Source organism: Squalius cephalus (assembly GCF_949319135.1).
Source record: "Squalius cephalus genome assembly, chromosome: 3".
In the NCBI taxonomy this organism is placed as follows: Eukaryota; Metazoa; Chordata; class Actinopteri; order Cypriniformes; family Leuciscidae; genus Squalius; species Squalius cephalus.
In genome coordinates, this window is record NC_137124.1 from 25,643,396 (window position 1) to 25,663,865 (window position 20,470).

The following is a 20,470-nucleotide window of genomic DNA, read 5'->3' on the forward strand; positions in this document are numbered from 1 at the left end:
AGTCAACATGCATCGACAAAGTAAATTGTTTCCAAAGGCAAATCCTGGTCTGATTCTGAGTGGAAGCACAGATATGGAGGAAATCATGCCTCATCCATACGGCGGTTCATAAGTAGATTACCTTTTGTAATTCGTTTTGTTACAGCAGTCAATAAGCGCCCAATGCAAATGCGGTTCATTTGTATCTGAATTGATGTCCTGTCCCCATTAGCTTATGCCTTTAATGCATTCTGCTACATTAGTGAATAGACCTTAGCCGGATTAATCACAAGTTCATTGGGATCATTTGCTTTCCTGCTGCCTAATCGAATCTCTGACATTGGTAATAAGGGCAAATCTCACCTGTCTCCTCAGCCTCTCACAAACAAACAAGAGTGATTCTGACTGCCGACTCCCGATCCGTTTCCATTATTCCCTTCCAACAACATTTTAACATTGATTTTTGACACGCAGACACAAAGAATGATATGAGAGTATGACTTAAGTGATTCCTGCAGCTGTTTGTCATTAGTTTGTGTTGTCGTGCTTCATTCTGAATTTGATATTCAGGTGGACATGTGCTGCCTAGAGTTGAAGTAGCACTTAGTGTCTCTTATCAGACTCTCTTGCGCCGAGTGTTATAATTAATGACTTTTATGTCTGGAGAATAAAAACCTCTAAATAGGCTGCTCCCACATTATTTATTTAGGGCTAATTAATTAAAGTGGACCTGTATTGAATTCAACAAGGCAAGAGTAAAAAAAATAAATAAAATAAGGGTGGCAGAAAAAGAATTGGAAAGAGGGGAAGAAAGAAGGTCTCAGCCCTTCTCTCACTAAAAAGAAGCATTTAAGTTTGTGAAGGTGGCGTGACTCTAATAGCACTCGCAAAGGTGCTCTGGACAACCACTGGGGACAAAGTACATTTGAAAGTGGACCTCAATATGTCCTGCTCACTCCAAACCGTGAATACTCCTGAGGTTGCAGGGCATTATTGTCTCATATTCACACTTGGTGTACTCTGAACTAATCTATAATGTTACTTTGATAATGAAAGAAAAAAATAAATAAAAATATATTCGCTGATCAATTTTTGGTGTAAGAGCATTTGGTATCAGGAATCTAATCTTAAAATACCTTAAATAACTTACCTTGGGTCCATCTTATGGACACTTTTGTGAAGGGATTCAGTTGTTCACTTTCATTTTGGACATTTTCATTTCTTCTTGAAATTCTTGGCGCTTTTATCGGTTCTGCACAGCTTAAATAAAACGTTTTTATTTTTGACATTACCACATATGTTTAGGCCATTTTAAATCATCATATTCACAGCAGCACAGATTTTCCAAAACTGTCCCACACACAATAGTGCTAATACGACAATTTGCTAGTGTGCGTTGAGATGCGTGTCGTGAGTTATTCGGGTCATTTCAGTGCGTGATGTGGACTAAGCAGTTGAATCAATGAGCCTCTATCTGATGCTCTCTGTGAGGCCTGCTCTCTAATGGCAGTTATAATGGCCGAGCTGTGGAGCCAGGCAGCAGTGTTTTATGCGTTATGGTCATGCTTGGTGGATGCTTTTGGGCAGGGAGAGAGTGTGTCTGGAATAAAAAAGTCTGCGTATTGTAACTCACAAGGCCATTGAGAACATGACCAGGAATAACTACAAAACCTCTTGCTTCTTGCCAATTACCACCCCACCCCCCAGACTTTTGCATTGCCGTTCACTTACAGTTAATAACCATCAGAATCAAAGGATCAATGACAGTATTTTCATAGGGGATGACAATTTGATTAGCTATTGAGATGTTTTTACATCTCAGAAGAATTTTCTCCTTGGAATTTCAGGAAATCTGTATCAAACTTCTGCTTTGCAAAATAACTTGGAAATGCCATGCATATATCTTACTATAGGCTACAGTATGTTTGAGTTTGACCTCACTTTACAACATTTTATTAAGACTTCCAATTTTCAGAATATTATTACAGTACCTTGATTGAATGTGAAATAGATACCACTGCAGAATTTAACCGTAATCATGACATTCTTCTGGTCAATGGCTACTTTGTGTAATGCAGAGACAATTTAAGCCTCGTTTTTCTTCTTTTTTAATTTTTCAGTACTTAACTATACTATTTAAAAATATATATTTTTTTCCATTTTATGTTATCAATTCTGTCCATTCTGAATTTGTGCGTATGTGTGTGAGTTGGAGAAGTGGTGTCATCTGCATCTTTTCATATTGTGTGGTTTCAGACTGTTATGCTGTGTGTGTGGTATCTTTTTAACTTCCTTTACAACGTCTTCCATTGTAAAAGCAGCCTTAACCCTCCAATCAGTGCTGTGGGTTCCCTTTGTTTTAAAACCAGTCGACCATCTCCCTTCTCTCTGGCCTGCATGCCTTCCACATCCATCAGCCTAATGGAGGCATTGGAGAAGCTCACAGTCTAGGAGCAGCATAGGAGAAGTGCAAAGAAAACAAGACCACTTTGACCCTCTAAAAATCACCATCAATAACCCCTAGTCAAATGATGTCATAGTTAAGCGTTTGGTGTTGTTGACACTCACCGGCATGAATGTCCGACACATACACCCACAGAAATGTGCATGCAGGTCTGTTTGATGAAGGATGGAACCGGAAAATCCTGACACTAATGCATCGGTCAGCGGAAAATATTTCAAATGAATCTTTACACGCATATGTACATACACATAGCCAGATGAAAATAACACAGACATACAGGCACTATCAAGCCCTGCTATTTTGACATTAATACAAAGGCATTGCAAGTTAGAATAATGAAGACATTTCCTTTTCTGTTTTTTTTATTTTGTCATTTAGAGTATTTATTTGGATTTTATATGTGCACTACTCTGTGTGTAAATATATATTTTTTACACACACACACACACACACACACACACACACACACACACACACACACACACACACACACACACACGTGTATATATATTTTACACACACACACACACACAAAAATTGTACACACATTATTAGGGGTTTATATATAGAATGATTATATAAATAAATATAGGCCCTATGTAATATATAATACGATTTTTTTTTTTTCTTAAGATTAAAAAAATTATACCTTTCACATTCTCTTTTTCTCTTTCTTGGTTCTCAGAGAAAATGAATAAAATGATAATGAGATGTTTTAATGATGGTTGACTTTGACTCAAGCTATGTATAATTCATAATAATTGATTGCCCTGTTTTTAAGGGATACCTTTTCCCTTGAAAAATGATCCCATTAGCGAGTGTTTAATCCAATCAAAGCTGTCAAAACACACAGGTTCAATTCTATTCTCCGCTCTGTTCATCGTCATAAGCGCCTTAGATTGATCACCCTCATTTAACCATTGCATTTGGATGTGACATTTCATTCATAATTTTGGCGTTTTTCCCCTGTTGATCCATTTTTTACATTTTAGTAGCTTGAGGGAGATTTTAGCTAAATCACTTCTGAAGATACATTTTCATGAAGAAAGGTGCTATTCATCTTAAATCTGCTGAATCTTTGCTTGGCTTGAAATGATTTATAACATTTTGTGGACCATGCAAACAGGTATTACTATTTTCCATTAGAGGTAAAGAGAATTTCAAATGTTAATCTAATTCACTTTTTTTTTTTTTTTGTTAAAATGGAAAAATTGAGCATCGCTTTTATTTAAAAAAGCAAATAATGGTACCATGATAAATCTCAAAGAGCTTACCTCATAATTAGTTTCTTGTCTCTGAGAGTATGTTATTAGATGTGAAACTTTCTCTAGGTTTCCTTTGTGTGTGTGTGTGTGTGTGTTAGCGCTTAGGCCTTTGTCTTTATTGCCTTTGATCGCACTCTTCCCTCTATCAAATCTCACCCGTGCTGTCTTTTAACAATGCAACCTATATTTCAAGCACACCCCATGATCAATACCTGTTAAGAGAGGTGTGGGAATGTAATAACACTGTGATTCATGTGTTTTAGACTCTAGCTTTATTTACTATCCTCCATCTATGTCCTTTGTTTGGTGCTGGTGTTTTAACTCACTCAGAAATTGATTGGTGCACAAGGTAATCAGGCACGTATGATCAGATGGAAACTAATGTTTCCCTGTTCATCAGCCTGCTGTATTGTGGGCAAATTACAGCTTAGTCCTGACCTTTGGGCTTAAAATTTTTGACACGAACATGTTTACAATTTGTGTGTTGCCGTTTCTCGGTAAATGTGTTACGTGAATGCCTCCCAGACAGACAGCAGGGAACAAACTATTCCGTTTACATGTGATTTAATATTGCTAATAAATTCTAAACCGTTTTTGACCCGGTCATAATTGTTTTAACCCGTTTACCTGGTCTTACATTGGAGTTGAAGATCATTACTTATTTGATTGAGTCCAAGATCACATCATATTAGAACATGGCAATAATGCTGGATTTGTTTTTAAGTCAATCATCTTGGCACCCGCGATGAAGTAGTGTTGCGTTGGATTAGGACCGTGAGTTATCGTATAGTTTGCGTGAAGATTTGTGACTGTTGTGCGTGGCGCTCTGTCCGACCGGGCAATTCTGATAAATAAGAATTGAGTTTAGTAGCAGCTTTGACACGTTGATTGATAAAAAAGCTCATGGCTAAAGCCTCCCCTCTCTCCCATCTTATTCAGCTCGCGTCAAATGGTTTAAAAATCAATACTGGCCTTGTACACAAGCATCTGTGTTGCTGCTCTGGGGAGGGGAAAGAAAAGAAAAGCAGGGAAAGAAAAACACCTGCTCTCACCATGATGATTACTAATTTTTCCTGTCAGAGATGTTTGAAGACAAAATAATCATTGTGCGTATGGTTTGAGGGCAGGAGAGATTATTGTGTGATCCATTCAGATATCCGGTGAGAGAGGAAATCGCCCCAAAGCAGATGGATTGAGCTGTTGGGTAATATGTCAGAGAGCTGAGGAAATAACTCAATGAATAGACACAATAGAAACCACACAAACCCAACATTTTATTTCTGCACGAAGCTGAGCAAGATGCTTTTTTTATTGTTGAAACCGTAAAAAGGCCAAGTTGGCCAGCATGGAAATACTCGCATATTTCAGGACGTGCTCAAGTACATTTTAGAATGATTTTGCTTCAGTATTTTGACTTGGAAATGTTTTATCCGTAAGTACTAGGTGTCCACTTTTTTCATTATTTAGGAATTTTTTTATTTCTATGGCGTTAACATTTTGTCAATAAACCTCATTGGTAACAATTGCAGCTAAGAAACAAAAACTTGTGTTATTTTAATTAAATTACAATAATAATCTGGCACAATGGTATTGTGCTGCCAAGTCACATACACCAAAGTGGTTGGATGTAAAACTGTGTACAGCCTGACGGCAGACTTGGGTTAAAGGTTTAACCCTGCATCTGTTTTGACCACTTGATGACACATATGGCTCGTTGTGGTAGAGAGGTCTTCCAGGGTCTAGTCAAACACCAGAGGACTCCACTCTCACTGCTGGACCTGGGTCCTCAGGGGCCGGGGGGTTGGAGCCTGTGGATAGAGAGATGAGTTGTGGATTATGTGTGAATGTAATGGATGGGCCTGTCTGAAGGAGAATGGCTTCAATCACGAGTGACTTAATGATGATGGGCTGCTTGGTTTTGACAGTGACACACAATCGATCCCCTCAGTGTTAGATGACAAACTGTTTTTGTGAATTTCAGTGCTTGGCTCCTATTAATTTAAGAAACCTGACGTTATAATATGTGAATGACAGTGCTCTGCCCTCTGAATAAGAACTTGCTCTACGTGCGTCTGTTCTTCCCTCCTCCAGCTTTCTTTTCTTTTTTGTTTTTTGCCCAAGATGAAGTGCATATGACTTCTTCACAAAGAACAAAGCTTAGAACGTGCGTGTATGTTATATATATATACAGTATGTATGTGTGTGTGTGTGTATATATACATATATATATATATATATATATATATATATATTATACAGTATGTATGTGTGTGTGTGTGTATATATATATATATATTATACAGTATGTATGTGTATATATATATGTGTGTGTGTATATCTGTGTGTATGTGTCCTCTACCCACTCAATAAATAACTCTTCTCCTCAATAAATAATTTTGATGATGTTTATGAAAAGCAATGGCTATTTATGAGGGGGCAGTTAGGCTTTTGAAACTGGGGTACATGCAAGGGGAACCAGGCAGGCTGTGATTGTAATGAGTTTATTGAAAAATAAAGTTTGAACCACTCTGGATATTACAGTTAACCTGTCTGCGCTGCCGGGCTCCGTCGTAAAACACGCGTCTGCCGCACACTTGCATGTCGACTCCTGCAACCTTTAATGGAAAGCTGAGATGTTCATGTAGAGTGTTTATCAGACTGACTGTCTGTGCCCTGAGGACAACCCTCTATTGAAACACTATACACATCATAACGCTGTCTCAACCCTTGTATGGAGCTCTTCCAACCCCTAATGGCTTGGAAATATTTATTTATTATCCTTTCGCTGCTGGAATGGAAACTCAATTGGACTCATGTGATGCGGCTTTGTGCATTATGTTCTACAAACATGGTAATGAAAAATGAAAAGCATATTTAGCTGTAATTGGCACTTGGGATATTTGCCAGATTGTGTTTCCTAAGTAAATGCTTAGACTGTGATCCCTGCTTACAGTTGCCACAAACCAAATGAATGCATGTGAGGATCAGTAGGCCATTATAAATCAAAGCAGACAGAATTGTTCAAGCCTTTAGGTATGTGCTCATACTTGGACAGTGGGTCACTGAGGAGAATAAAATCACCAAATTTTCCTCCTCATTTGTAAGAGTGAACCAGGAAGTACCTTCTCACTCAGCACTCAATTAGCCTGAAGTGAAATGGTGCAGCAAGGGAAAAATGTCCTCTTTATTATAATTGTTGCAGAATTCCCCTGCAGCATGTCCGTGTTTGTTTTAGGGAAGTGAGTTTATGGTTTTGGAGGCTATTTTTGCAGCTGTCCCTGCAAAGAACCAATAAAAAGGAAGAGGAGGGGCAATTTGTTAAATGGGTGAGATTTGTATGGTCAAGGGCCACAAGACAAAATGACACTCAAGTTATGTTTCAGTAAAAGGATGTGATTTACTTCTGAATTTATAATTTTACTCAGACTAAGAGATTGTTTGCCGAGTATAGTATTATTATAATATAATATAATTTAATTACAAACACGCTGAAATAACTTTACACAACTTGCACAAACATATAAGTTCCGGTGTGAATATGCTGTGTGCGTTTGGCTGCCGTTGTTTGTCTGTTTTGATCCTGTCTTCTTGTTTAAATGTATGTTTTATTCCGCTCTGGCGCTTGCTGTGGTGCTTCATCCGGCCTGCCTACTTGACGGTGTTTGTAGTGTGGTTGCTGCGGGCAAAGCGTCTTTGACGGGACGATTTTGTGGCGTGGTGGCCGTCATCATCGAGTGTTCCCGTTTGGGGCCCTGGAGTTTGCACTCATTCTGGCTGTGTGGCATTCAAGAGACAGTTCGACTTCACTTTTACTCTGCTGCTCATTCTGTTTGGACTGTTGGTCAGAAATGTGTATATTTTTCATTCTGGTCTATGCAATAAATTACAATTTATTAATTGTAAAGCAGATTGAGCTTGGGAAAAGTGTTATATAAATTAAACAATTATTATTATTATTATTATTATTTAAAATTTTGTCATTTTACAATAGAAACTGAAAATCTATCAGTTATACAATCTACATTCCCAAATTGTTAGAAAAATGGGCTAGTCACCCCGGTTTTCAAGGCCAGTGAACTGACTAATGTGGCAAACTACAGGCCGATTTCAAGTTTATCAGTAGTGTCTAAAATAGTAGGAAAAGTAGTAACTAAGCAAATGGTTAATTTTCTTAATATACAAAATAACTTATTGTGCAATTTGGATTCCGAAAACTACATTAGACGGAATATGCTGTATGTTATTTTAAAGCTGCAGTCGGCAAGTCTGGCAGATTGGGTCGACTTAGCCAAAATTTTTAATGTTTACTACTCTCATGCCCCTCCCCCACTACCAGCGAGCACCCTCCCATCGAGTTTGTGCTCGTCAGTGCGTGTGAACCAGATTTTCTGTGAACGCGTCCGTCTCTTCAGCATCGATCAACACCATGAACTCGGAGGTAGGCTCAGGCTGCCCTGACTAATCCACCCATAGACAGCAATAACCGAGGAATTGGAAGCTTGTTAGTAGATTTTCTCTCCGCCATCACGCTTCGTACAATCTTCAGGCGAACTTCAGGCGTGTCGTGTGCATGTGATATTGTAACGTGCGCGAAGGAGGGGGGATCTGTGGCGTGTGCACGACCTGTGATTGACAGTCAGATCTCACACCCCCCTGCGCTGGTTGGACCCGATGATCCGGGAGCGGTGGATTTTTGCAAAACAAATAACACGCTCCAGGTGGAGTTACAAGCTCGGGTTTTTTTTCTAAAACCACCTTATTTATGTTGTTCTGTCGGATTATAGTGTCGATTTCACTGAATATGATCAAAAAATTTTGGGGGGGGGGGTAAACACTTCTGTTAATCAGCCAAGCGAATCAGCCAAATATTTGGCCTGGCCACATTGTAAAAAATATGTTTTCATGATTTATAACAACTTTTTTTCTTTTGTCAAACTTTAATTCACCGATGGTGTTTAGATGATCTAATATTCTGAGTTTCTGTTGATAAAAACAATATCTTTTTTTTTTTTGCATTAACTCAAATATTTATTTTCAATGAACTAGTAAGTAACCTGGTTGCCTTAAAATGTTAGGTTAAACCAAGAATAATATTTTACAGTGCAGTGTGTCATTACAAGTAACAGTTTCAAAAGATGATGCACTGTGGCCTGTGTAGAAAGTGCAACTTTCTTGAAGTTCTGTTCCATGTACAAAAACACTTTATTTCTCAAGAGTGAGCGATGAAAATGAAGACTCCTGGCTGAGAAATTATAAGCCTGATTCTAGGTGGTAGATATGGCTTTATTTCCTGTAGCAGGAAAACAATGACTTATCCATAGCTGCAGGGACGGCCATTCCTCACACGGTGACATCATCATCAATCATCAGAATTCGGCAACTCTCAGAGTGGAGTGGTGAAAAACTCAATCATGATTCTGAAACATCTGAGTCCCACTGTACTCATCTGCACATCCCTAATGCATCGCACTATTAATGAAAAAATAACATATCAAAGAATACAAATGAGTGCTGCAGGACTGCAAGTGCTTCAGAAATGGAGAGATAATTAGACTGTCTGCTGCAGATTGATGGATGCGCAGTAATTGCCTTTGTGTTATTATTTCAGGTCCAGACAAAAAGAATACGTACTTCTCTTGTCTTCCCACTATTGAAATTCATTAATCTCATTAATGTGTGGAATTAATATCATTTTATCAGACATTCCAGAACTGCTGGATGTGTGTGTGGCTACGCTTGAGATCTAGAGACTGATCAATCACGAGCTGCTCACATCTGTGTTTGTGTGGCTGCGCGATTGTATGAATGACTTGGCGTGTTTATTCTGTTTAGCAGCTCTGCTCTGGGCTGGTTTGTTAGCAGGTGAGCAGCATGTTTTATATCTGTAGTAGTACAATTGTTGTTTTTTTTGTGTATGATTTCTTGTTAATTCATAATGGCTTGCCTAAAGGATTGCATTAAGACTGACTGCAGCTTTCTGGGAAAACACCTGCTGTAAATACACCTGCTTGTGTCAGCTGGCTTCTACTGTTACGTGTTTATTATACACTAATGTTCACAAGTTTTTTAATTCAGCAAGGATGCAATAAATTGATCAAATATGGCAGTAAAAATATTTATAATGATACAAGCTATTTCAATTTTAAATAAATGCTGTTCTATTGAACTTTATAATTATCAAAGAGACCTGAAAAAATGCATCTGCAGCACAACTGTTGTCAACATTGATAATAACCAAAACAGCATATTAGAATGATTTCTGAAGTGACACTGAAGACGGGAGTAGTGATGCTGAAAATTCAGCTTTGCCATCATAGGAATAAAACACATTTTAGAAATCAATCATTGTAAAAACTTTCATACTGCTGTTTTTTCCCCCCTATATTTTTGATCAAATAAATGCAGCTTTGGTAAGCATAAGAGACTTCTGTCAAAAACATTAGTCTTACCGACTCCAAACATTTCAAAATACCTTTGTAAGAGTTGTAAAAAGAATAATGCAATAACCAAATCCATTCACATTTACGTTTAATACCCTTGTTGGTAATGTAGTTGCAAATACATTTAAGACATTGGAAATGGTTGTTAAGTGTTATCCAATTGCTCTCTCTCTTTCTCTGTATATAGATCGGTCAAGACCTGTACTGAATTATTTGTTTGTATTGTTTTTGTGATAGCTTGTAGTGTAGGCCACAAAAAGAGCAACCTCTCACTGTAGATATCTGGTATATAGTTTAGGATGTGTGTTTTTTGTTGTAGTAGTAGATGTCAACACAGTCTCACCCCCAAACGTCACATACTGACGCGTCTTGACCAAACGGCAATATACGACGAAAAGGGTACCCCTAAAACGTCCGTATGTGACTATTCGGGTTATGGGTAGGTTTAGGTATGCGTTAGGGTACCGCTAAGAGGCGCTGCTGGTGCGCTTATGTCTTCGTCTCATATGGACGTTTTAGGGGTACCCTTTTCGTCGTATATTGCCGTTTGGTCAAGACGCGTCAGTATGTGACGTTTTGGGGTGAGACCGGGCTGTAGATGTGGTCCAAACACAAGGCACTGTCTCAATTCATTCACCACTAGAACAAATACACAAAACGGTAACTGCTGCATCTTGCACTTATTGCATTAATCAGAAAGGTATAGATGCGTATTCTTTAATAGTGCTTTATATAATATGATACTAAGTTTTAGGATTTTTTATTTTTAAGTAGATCTAGATCCATGAAAAGTTCCCTTCATTCTTTATATGTCCATGTTGATCTCTTTATCCATGTGAGTGGACGTGCTGTCTGTTTCTCATTGCTCTTCTGCTGGAGAAACACAGGGCGCTGGACGGCACGGGCTGATTGAGTGCAGTGACTGCAGGCCATATCTAGCATGTCAGTGGTCACAGCAGCTCCTGTGATTTAGTGCGGAGGAGCATGTCAGGGGAAGGGGGATTGTGAGGTGTGTGGTGTCAAACAGGCCTTGGGTTGTAAGTTATTTCAGGGTTAGCATAGGTATGGCGCAGAATTAAATGAGTCTGTTTATACATCTCATTGTCATTAATAGCCAATTTTTTTACTGTTGGAAGTGAACGCATTTCCGTTTTCTGGAAGTGATCAAAGCAAAGCAAGTTACATTATAGAATTAATTTCTCTAAGGGTTCTATCATATTATTCTGGCATCTGTTGTGATGGCTGTGAGTATGTAAAACTGAGGCAGATTATTCTAAGAAGTATTCTACCTTAAAGAGGATTAATGGCAGTAAGCAACTCAGTGTGGAATTGATGGAACAGCTTACAGCTTTCAGGAAGACATTCTCATTACATCTTTTTTTTTATTGTGCTGTTTTCAGATATTTTATTGTGTTGGTGAGTATTCATGTGATATGGTCTATTCTTATTATTTTTTTTATGTTTTTTTTATTTTTTTTGTCTGTTATTTAAAGGTGCAATAGGTGATCTGGGAAATGCAAACTTTAGCCTGCATGCATTGAAAGCATATCACCGCCCAAAGCCACGCCTCCTCCAGAACCCATGAACGTGCACAGACCAGAAGCGAGATGACCAGAGACAACGTTGTTGGATTATATCATGTGTCATTCATTCCCTGGTGAGAAAACTTTACAGCACAGTGAGGGGAGAAACAGAAGCACATGCTTGCATACATAAGTATGTGATTGTGAAATGACTCCAGTTCAGAAGCTGACATAAAGGAAAGAATGCAATGTATTTCAGCTTTACTCACAGTCGAATGATCTCACTGAATTATCTGCATAGGTCAAAGTCAGCGGTACATAGAACTCTACTGTCAAACCTGAAATGTAGATACTTGCCACTTGTTAGGAAAGTTAGGTTGTTTGCCTGCCATTCTCGCTCTGTCTGCACAGACTCAGAGTACAGTGAAATGTGCTGATGACGTACAGTATGATGTCTGCGTGAACAGGCTACGCTGTGGTGTGCAAACTTGACTGACAGGGAACACATGCTGTCATTTTCATTCAGACCGAATAAAATGATTGAAAGAACATTTTATGGTCCTACGCCTCCCACAGATTATATATATTCATAAAAATACATTTAGACCACTTAACATAGTTCTATCAGGATATGAGGAGACTTTCAACCAGCATAACAAAAAATGTCAAGCTTTTTTACAATGCTAATTAAGCCTCTTTTGCTTTTCATAACATTTACACTACTGTTCAAAAGTTAGTTTGGGTCAGTATGATTTTTGTTTTAAATAAATAAATTATTTTATTCAGTAAGGACACATTCCATTAAAAAATAAAAATAAAATAAATTAAATTGATCAAAAGTGGCACTAAAGACATTTACATTGTTACAAGATTTCTATTTCAAATAAGTCATGTCACATTTATTTATATTGCGCTTTTTACAATACAGATTGTTTCAAAACAGGAAAATAATGCAACAAAGTTTGTTTCAAGAAGAAAATAGCATCACAGTCCAGCTTAAGTACGGTCAGTGATGTTTCATTTTTGTTGTAAAAAAGTTATTAATTTAGTTCATAGCCGCTCTGGAGAAAACCGTGATGTCGTCGTCCAGCTCAGTTCAGTTCTTATATAATGTGTCAATGCAGGCAGATCAATATTGTTGTTGAAAATTAAATTAAATGTTAAATTTAATGTCCCCAACTAAGCAAGCCAAAAGCCATTGTCAACAGAGGGTGAAAAAGGTGAAAAGGGCAGTGGCAAGGAACCAAAACTCCATCAGGTGGCAGAATGGAGAAAAAAACCTTGGGAGAACCCAGGCTCAGTCGGGTGGCCAGTTCTCCTCTGGCCAATGAACAAACAGCGTATGATTATGATTCAGGCAGCATTTCAGGTCAGAAGCCAATCAGAATATTATCCAGTTCCATTTGGTTGAAGATCGGAGTCATCACACCGGTATAGAGACGGGCTTGTTGAGGATCAGTGCCAATGGCTGTTGTGTCGGCATTCACAGGGGATTGTCTAGTTGACGCAACCTCTGCTGACACTTCAGGGATGCGTTGTGGTCATGTCTAGGTGCAGGTCCACCATCTGATCTGGATACGGCCCGGATCCGGCTGATTACAGTAAACCTCGGAATAAGCAGAAAGACTAACATTAGCGTAGATGCCATTCTTCTCATGATGTAACAAGTACATCGGGTGTTATAGGAAGTGTTCTCGGTTCCGGCTGACCTAATTCATGCAGCCTAATACTCATTTAACTGATTTAAATAATAGCAATGTATAATTTTCTATGGGTATGCCAGGTTAAAGAGATGTGTTTTTAGTCTAGATTTTAACTGAAAACTGTGTCTGCTTCCCGGACAATGTTCTTTTGAACGTTCTATTCAATAAAGAAAGTGTGCATCACAGTTTCTACAAAAATATTAAGCAGCACAACTATTTTCAACATTGATAATGAATTTAATATTTACTGAATACACTGAATATTTCACAATATTACCGGTTTTACTGTATTTTTTGTCCCTGTGGTGAAAATCATGCTTTTTTGCATATTTTAAAGGTAGGGTAGGTCAGAATTGTCTAAAAAAACTTTTATTCAAATTTGTTTAAACTGTCTTTATATACCAATACATAATTAAAATGCAAGTACTCTGAAATAGAGAGTATAAAAAATTGAGTGACTCTAGTGTATTTAATCTTCAATAAACACAGCTCATTAATTCCATTCACTCCCACCTAAAAACAGGTGCGCGACTGCACGCACGTGGGCAGAGCCAGTAATAGCGGCGGTAGTCATGGCGACGGAGAGTGACAGTCGCGCAAGCCAATCACTTGTTTCGTCCCGATAGGAATTAATGAGCTGTGTTTTTTGAAGATTAAATACACTATAGTCACTCAATTTTTATACTCTCTTTTTCAAAGTACTTACATTTTAATTATGTATTGGTATATAAAGACAGTTTAAGCCAATTTGAAAAAAAGTTCTTTAGACAATTCTTACCTACCCAACCTTTAAGGCAGTGGTTCTCAATTCCAGTCCTCGTGACCCACTGCTCTGCACATTTTGTATGTCTCTCTTATCTGACACACTCAGTTCAGTTCATGGAGTCTCTCCTAATGAGCTGATGATCTGGTTCAGGTGTGTTAAATAAGGGAGACATACAAAATGTGCAGAGCAGTGGGTCACGAGGACTGGAATTGAGAACCACTGCTTTAAGGCATTAATAAAAAAAATATTTTTTTAAATATGTCATTTTGGTGATTAAGGGTACAATTATTGACTACAGGGAGACTTTAAATAAATGCAGCCTTGGTAAACAAAAGAGACAAAAAGATTAAAACTGACCTTAAACTTTTAACAGTAGTGTATATTTAACCATTTAAATGTAAATAAAGGGAGAAATTTGCATTAAACTTTTTTTATACTGTACAAATTAAAATCATCTTATAGATACATAATCTAAATATTTGATTCTTCTTTTTCAACATTTTCATTTTCAACATTTTCAACATTTCCATCTGCAGGTAGTGGGGACATACTGTAATGGATGGCAGTGTACCATGGCGACGTCATAGCCCATCCCTGGACAGGTGTTTCAGTTTGTGAAATGGGATCTTTACACCCAATTTGAAGTGAAGTGAGTGCGCATTTACATGGAGGATATCCCGTGACCCCAGCATAATGACTTGCAGACTACAGGTGGGCTCGCTCCTGAGTGGCACTGATGGTCCCTATAAACACACTTTATCACACTCCTCTCCTCTCCTACAGGCTCTCTTTAACTCTGGATACTACTAATGAGTCAGCAAACCATTTAAGTCACAACATTGAAAATGAAAAGTTTAACAGGAATGTTGTTTGCATCTTTTAGATGAAAAATAATCTTACAAATAGAGTTTTGTTTGGAGTGCGAAGACTTGCGTTCATGCACATTTTGGTAATGAAAGACATGATTGAAAACAAAGACTATAGATATAGAAAGACAGTTCACTCCCATTACTTTGAATGGGAGAAGTGCAAATGGCAGAATACGTCCCATCTTCTAAGTAAAAGAGCCAATCGCTGATTGGTAAAGTAAGTCATACTGTGTCACTAATAGAAACCTGAGACTGGCGCTTAGGACTTCACATGTTCATTGGGTGGTCTGGCCTGAAAAATAAGCTTTTTTAACACTATTTGAGCATTAGACACAACATTTATGGGATAGTTCATGTCAGATTTTGTTGCTGATTTGAAATATATTATTTAATTGTGAGTTTGTTAAGCATTTCATGATTCCCCCATTCAAATAGATAGGACTTGGTCTTGGATGCCCAAAATAGCTGTCCGGATGCGTTGCAAATATGGCTGCAGAGTGAACAGACTTTCCTTGAAAGGGACTTTGTTGAAAATCACATTCTCTAACTGTAGTGACTTTAAACCTTAAATTTCAGGACAACCAAATTTTGAGAGTTCATATGTGCTGTATGAACAAGACTACTGTGTATGACTTGTTAACTCATGTTATCATTGTGTGCATACAGAGTATGTATTATCATAATATATGCATGGTATGAGGAGTATACGTCGTAAGATACTCTTTGCTGTCAATTACCAATGTTAAGGCTGTCATCCTTTGTCAGCTAAACATTGAAAAAAAAAAAAACTCTTACACTACTGTTCAAAAGTTTTAGGTCAGATTTTTTTTGGAAAAAGGTCTCCTATGCTCACCAAGGTTGCATTTATTTGATCAAAAACACAGTAAAACAGTAATAATGTGAAATAGTATATACTGTTATAATAACTGTTTTCTATTTTAATATATTGTAAAATGACATTTATTACTTTGATGGCAAAGCTGAATTTTCAGCATCATTACTCCAGTCTTTGGTGTCACACGATCCTTTGCTGATTTGCTGCTCAAGAATTATTTATTTTTATTATCAATGAACTTTTTTTTATTTTTTTTTATTTTTTTTTTACCTTTTCAGGATTTGTTAATGAATAGAAAATTAAAAAGAACAACATTTAATTGAAATATAATTATTTGTAACATTATAATATGTCTTTACTGTCACTTTTCATAAATTGAATGCATACTTGCTGAATAAAAGTTAACATTCCTTTCAAAATAATAATAATAAAATGTATTAGGCTACGTTCACACTGCACGCCTTAGTGCTCAGTTCTGATGTATTGCTTAGGCTGTTCACAATATTTTTTTTTGAATGTGGCCAATATCAGATTCAGGGTTGCCAAGTCCTCGGTTTTCCCACGTAATTGGTCTACTTTTACACTGTTGCTGCGTGGTGTTGTTTTTTAGTGCGCGTTTTGAAGCAAACCCCCCCCCCCCCCCCCCACGTGCACACACACACACACACACACACAAACACACACACACACACACACACGCACTCTCGATTATTTAGTTTTGCATGTGAAAATTCGAGTGTGAACAGATCACGGGTCCTGAACTGGCCCACACATGCAAAAGAACAATAATAAAGATAGCATGCTGCATGGAATTAAAACACGGAAGTAAACGCAGAGGTTACTGAAGTCAGCATTTACACGTTCATTTATAAGGCAGACAATAAGGAGGACGCAGACGGGAATAAGATGATAGAGAACAGCGTTTTTGATTTAGGACCACATGTGGAAGAGACCCAAATAAGAGTCGAAAAGATCAGATTAAATGTGGTTTGTGCTGTTCACACCATTATGGGGGGGGGGGGGGGGAAACATGAGCAAAAAAATTTGGCCCACTTTTGCCTGCAGTCTGAACATAGCCGTACTGAGCCCAATCTTTTGAACAGTAGTGTAGTTTTTGGCAACAAAGTTTTAATATTTAATCTTGCCCTATTACTGTGCATCAGTGTCTCAATCTACATGTTTCTATAAAGTGTAGCCACCTATTAAATATAGCACACATGCTGTGATGAGTGGGAGATCATGCTGTCATTGACTAACTGTACCACCGATTCATGAGGCAGCACGAGGCTACTGTAGGCTCAATAGCGTGTCATTTTTCCCGCCCTTTCCTCTCCTACACTCTTTCTCTCGTTCTCGGTCTCCATCCCTCATCCCAAGGCATATGTTGGCCATCTGAGGAGTAGTTTGGCGGGCGTGGCAGAGGCTTGTGGTATTCCCGCACTGTGACTACAAAAGGGAAACATGGCAGGCAGTGTAAGCCAGCACTGAAAACAGCTGTTCACGCATCCTTTCTCCTTTTAATGACACTTCCGCGGCTGCCCACGGGCAGCTCCAGCTCTGAGTACAACAGCTACTTTTTCCCCTAAGTAAAAACGCTGTCTGTGTTTAATTGTTGGCAGATTTTTTTTCTCTCCCTCTCTCCTTCCCTTCTCTCCCTCTTACACAGCCTTGTATCTCCTCTCTCTCCCTCTCTCTCTCTCTCTCTATCTCTCTCTCTCTCTCTCTCTCTCTCTCTCTCTTTCATATCCAGAGATGGGTTAAGGGTGTTTTTTAGAGAGGAAAGAAGCCTTGCTTGAGATCTTCAGTAATGTATTTGGACCCAGAACAATACTGAGATCCAAAGTTTTGCATTCTTCTCTGATCCTTACAACATTGTGGAATTTTCCTGCCACATTTTGTCTGAGACAGTCTGAGCTCATGGTTTGGTCCCATATTATATCAGGTGTCTTCAATTTAAAAATAAGTGTGTACAATGTATTTATTGTGTTTGATGTATTACAAAACACTTTTACTGCTATTGAGGTGAGATACGGGTATGGTTTGGGACAGTTTCATGGTATGGTTAGTTTTAAGGGTGGGTTAAGGGGTAAGGGAAGGGTCAATAGTGTAATTATACATGTAATTACAGTAATTAATAACAGCTGTAATTTAATGCATATGTTTTTTTTTTTTTTTTTAATATAAGTACAATGTAAAATGTGTATGCATATAGTAAGTTTATGGTATTAAATGATTCATTTAAATGTTATTATATTGTTGTCACTGTTATATTATATTTTTGACTTTTAGAAAGTGTCCTACACAGATGTTCACTTAATAAACAGTAAGTATAAAAACCTAAAGCAGCTGATATGAGATTGCCGTGGTATTGCTTTGGAACAAATCCAGATATTTGTGTCATTTTGTCAGTCTTCAGTTTAATCTTCCATGTGGGTTTTCAAAGTTGCAACAGTGCAGTTCTATTTGACAGCCTGTCTGCTTGGACATCAGTAGATGTTGTTGACTAAGGAAAAATGTTGAGCTGTTTGACGTCCAGCTTTAAAGCATTTTAGACCTGTCCTTGCTGATGTTAAGAGGCAGCATTGGCTCAGACGATGAGTTTATGAGAGAGAGAGAGAGAGAGAGAGAGAGAGAGAGAGAGAGAGAGAGAGAGAGAGAGAGAGAGAGAGAGAGAGAGAGAGAGAGAGAGAGAGAGAGAGAGAAGGTTATCTTTGGGGACTGCATCATATGAATGTCAAATCTGTCATCCAACCTTTAATTGGTGGTCATTAATCATGCACTGTCCTGCAGTGAACAGGCCTGTGTTCAGACTCCTGAAGGTTTGGCCTGGCCTTGCTTTCTGTGCATGTGTGCAACTTTCTCTAATCTTTCTGAGACGAATATTAATTTTGAATGATTAATGCATTTTTTTTTTTTTTTTTTTTTTTTTTTTTTTCCCATGGCAATTTAAATGCATCTTTTTAATTGACACTGCTAACTAATTGACAATCTCTAAAGTCAAAGTTCCTGATCATAGTTTAGAAGCCAGCAATTATCCTCCATAATGAACAGAGCTATGTTAAAGGTGATGTGTTCTAAAATGTATTCTTTAAAAGCATTTCGCATTGCATTAACACATGTATTAAAGCCTTTTAGTTCAGTGGTATAAATTTCAGAGTTCAGGCCGATATCATGACCCTCAACTCAGCACAATAGATCCTTTGAGCAGATAATCCATAGGAGCTGATTTGTGAGTCATCATGGTGTGAATTAAACCCAATCATGTCTGAATTAATCATTTCTGCTCTCCCACAATAAACCACTGGACTGAGATTGACTTAAACATTTGAGTCTTCTCTTTTTCTTTTAAGGTGTCTTAAATCTTAAACCCTCAACCTTAAAGTATTTCAAACATTAAAGCACAGGGTTTAAAAGAGTCATATTGTCCAAATTGTCCAGATTTATGTGTTTGGATTTTAATTAAATTAAATTGTATTTTATGTATTTATATATTTTTGTGTGGTTTTGATTATTTGTAAAAAAAAAAAAAAAAATTGCTATTGATTAGATTTTTGTTTAGTTTGTTTTAAATTATTTTATTTTATTTCAGTATTTTTAAGAGTTGACTTGGCAAAGACAGAAGGACTCATCTTTAAAATGTGTTAGGAAATGAAAGCTTTGAATTAGTTGGTTCATGTTAGTAGACCCAGCTGCGCTTACTCAGGTAGTTAATTGTAAGGTAACACCACCGCTGAATTCCACTGTGCAATGTTTGGAATGTAATTATGAAAAAAGTCATCAATCATATTTTAGTCCACTCTTCTCACCTTCTCACCCAACTGAGTTTGACCTCTGTCCGGCGAAAAGATTTTGGAAATTAAAAAATTTGAAATAACATTCCCTCAAAGACTTCTTTTTCCTCACTGCTTTTATAAGACGTTACCTAGTTGGAATGTTGGACGTATTATGGTTATGAATACCTGCTCTTGTTATTAGCTGAGAGAGTTTCTAATGTGTGAGGTGGTGCATAGCTCTGGCTTTAGGGTGGTCAGCCAAGGGTCAGATCTCATGATGGCTGAGCAGATACCTGCCCATTATTTGTATTCAATTACCGTTATGAACTGTGTAAATAAAAATCGAATGCCATTTATTGAATAAACAAAAATGCAGTTAGTTCCAATTTCAGTACATCTCTGTCATACCATGTGAATGGTAAAGAGAAATATCACACATGAGGACATCTGAAATGAAGATTAGTTGAAGTACAGAACCATTACAAAGAAAGGAGTCAGAGAAGTGATGAGGAGGCATTAATCATGAGCTCTGAGTGTGGTTCGCACACACACACACACACTCATTCTCACACATGTAACACCATGTACAGACTCAAACACTCAGAGTACACTGAACTCTTTTGAGTACTTTATTATGGTTTTCACTCACATTTTCATTTAAAATCTGCATGTTTTGGCTACATGATCATTTACCATTCTACACAAACTGCACATTGAGAAACTTGTTGCTCTGAGCACAACCCATGTGACTGTAGTAATTGAGCTGGTACCTCAGGGAGGTGTGTGTGTTTGGTGAAAGGTTAGAAGGGTCATGCATAGTCAGATGCACAACAGTTGGTCCATTGTGCTGAAC

At 37.8% G+C, this 20,470-nt stretch overlaps 1 long non-coding RNA gene across 1 annotated transcript in view; it reads left to right on the top strand.

Moving 5' to 3' along the window:
* Positions 1–20,470, top strand: part of LOC307156341 — a 153,531-nt gene that overhangs the window by 42,208 nt on the left and 90,853 nt on the right. Inside the window, exons 2-3 of the long non-coding RNA XR_013820692.1 lie at positions 11,642–11,805; positions 14,677–14,851. This is a non-coding gene — a long non-coding RNA (uncharacterized lncRNA). The remainder of the gene's footprint in view (positions 1–11,641; positions 11,806–14,676; positions 14,852–20,470) is intronic.